We start from the raw sequence: 2,687 nt of genomic DNA on the forward strand, positions 1-2,687 counted from the left end.
CTCATAGGCCTAATCTTGCAGACAAAAATAAATTTGGATAAAGAGCCATCAGAAAGTTTTAAGCAAATGTGTGTTATGGTCACATTAAAAAAATATCTCTACCTTTTGCTATGTGAAAAACAGATCTTAAGGAGTGAGAATAAAAGTAGTGAGGATGAAAGCAGTAAGACAAGGATGCAATTAATTAGGTGACAGATGATATAAACCAGAATAAGGAAATAATGTGGAGGTGATGAGTTTGTTAGACTCAGGATATAATTTAGTCATAGAATAAATAAGACTTGATAATGGATTGAATCTGGACTCTGAGTGTGAATCTATTACTATTAATGTATTACTTCAAAATTTGGGATTTGAGAAACATAGCTGTGAAAATTCTATTTTTGGCATGTTAATTTTAAAATGCTTATTAAACACCCAAATGAAAATGTCAAGGACCCAGTCTCATATACAAGTCTAGAGTTATGAAGAAAAGCCAAGGCTAAGGGATATATTTGAGACTCATTGATATATAAATGTATTTAAAGCCATGAAAGAGTTGAAATATTAGAGAGAATAAGTAGATGGACAAGATTTAAAAACAAACAAACAAAAAGCCTAGGAGCAAGTGCTGCAATTGTTTAAAAACAAGAAGGAAAGAAAGAGGAACAGGAAGAAAGGAAAGAAAATAGAATGGGAAGCATTGTGTAGAAGGAAAACCTGAACATTTTTATTTTGATAAAAGCCCAGGGAAGAAAGAGTTCAAGATGGAAAACATGGTCAGTTGTGTAAATATTGAAAAGCAACTTGGTAAGATATAAGCAGAGAAGTAAGCACTGGATTTGATGACACAGAGGTAAGGCCAAAGCTTTGACTAGATAAGACTGAGGAGAGAATGTGTGGTAAATTCTCTCAACAAATATATATTATCTTGTTCTAGTAAGTGGAATAAAGAGTTGAGGCAGTAGCTAGAAAAGTGTGTGGTGTCAAGGCATCAAATGAAACATTTTTTATTAAAGGAAAGCACAAGTTCATGACGAAAAAACTAAATCAATAAAAATAAGCATATTGATGATGCAGAGGAGAGGAGGAACTATCAAGAATCAAATCTTTGAGTAAGACCTGTGCTCATGTAAGGGTGAATCTCTGATAGAAACTGAGACAGTTTATTCACTGTAATAAGAAAGAAGAAAAAGAATAGGAAGTAAGTGCAGGTAGTTTGTTGATCTGGTGGTGATAAGGAAAGAAAATGTGCTAGATTATTCTATTTTTTCTCAATAATATGTAAAGCAAAACCATCAACTTAAAGTTAAAAGGATTAAATCTAAAAATTTATGAGGAGATAAAAGTTGTTAAACATTTAATAAAGAAGAAAGCATATAGTAAGAAAGTATGGTGAGATGGCTGAACACTCAGGTTTTTCTGTTTGAAATCTGTGGTCATGAATTTGAGTATGACTCTCCAGTATGCTATTGAAGTGTTCTCAAGCAGAATAGGGGCTAGATAAATTCTGCAAGCATTAATGTTCTGTCATGGAAATTTAACAGGAGAAGGAGGTGATGGGAGCTAAAACTGTCTGTGAAAGAGTAATTATAGCAAAGTACCATGAAATTCAGGCTTGATGGAGAGAATTCGACAGCACATAGGGTAACTAAATGCCAAAAAGTAGTGGCAGGGCAGTCATTGGTGGTGATAAGTTTAATCATATGACATAGAAATGAAGAGATGCTCTTCGAGTGAAGGAAAAGGCATTAGAGGTAAAACGGAGTGAGAGTGTTATTTACAAATGTTTTTAAGTCATAAGGAGTAGTGATAGAGAATTTGAACATTAAGATATTAAGCCAAATGATAAAGTCATTAATGAATGGAGTGATTGTAAGATACATACTTAAGACTGATACAAAGACGTAGTAGAGATAACCTGAAAATGGGAAATTTAGTCTATGGCCATGCCACCCTGAACAAGCCCGATCTCGTCTGATCTCAAAAGTTAAGCAGGGTCGGGCCTGTTAGTAGTTGGATGGGAGACCACCTAAAAAGACCAGGTGCTGTAGGAATAAAAAATTTAAAAATAAGGGATTGTAAGCTGACAAGATCCTTGCAATCCGTGAGGTCAACCAAGGGTTGCCTTGCCTAAAAATGAAAAAAAAAAATGAGAAAGATATGAAATTTATCATGACAATGTAATAATAAACAGAGAAACTCACAAAAAAATATTTCATCTTAGTTTCTAGACTTTGTATTCTTAAATGTTCCAATCTACAATATAAATACAAAATTTTCTCATTTTACATTACTATCTTATAGGATAGAAATATAGATATTCTATAACATATATAAACACTCTAAAAAAGATTTTAAAACCAAAGCAAATTCACCCTTTTAAAGTGCTTAGTTTAAACATAAGTGCATTACAAAAATTCAAAAAAATCTCTTCCACATCTCAGAGTAGGGCTGAAAATCTTTTTTGTAAAAGGTCAGAATTTGTGGGACATATAGGATCTGTTGCGAATACTCAACTTTGCAAAAGTGGCCTTGGGCACTATGCGGACAATTGAGCTTGTGGTTGTGAGCCAATAAAACTTGATTTATAAAGATAGGTGATATGCTAAATTTAACCTGCTGGGCTTAGTTTGACCACACCTGAGTTAGAGTCCAATAACTAACGTAATTAGAATCTTAGTGTATTATGAAAATCAAAAATGGCA

General features: G+C 33.2%; 1 pseudogene; it reads left to right on the top strand.

Moving 5' to 3' along the window:
- The first annotated feature begins 1,918 nt into the window (after window positions 1–1,918).
- On the top strand, window positions 1,919–2,036 carry LOC111746782 (annotated as a pseudogene).
- The last annotated feature ends 651 nt before the right edge of the window (window positions 2,037–2,687 follow it).

The sequence above is a fragment of the Pteropus vampyrus genome, unplaced genomic scaffold, assembly GCF_000151845.1.
Source record: "Pteropus vampyrus isolate Shadow unplaced genomic scaffold, Pvam_2.0 Scaffold201, whole genome shotgun sequence".
NCBI classification, from domain to species: Eukaryota; Metazoa; Chordata; class Mammalia; order Chiroptera; family Pteropodidae; genus Pteropus; species Pteropus vampyrus.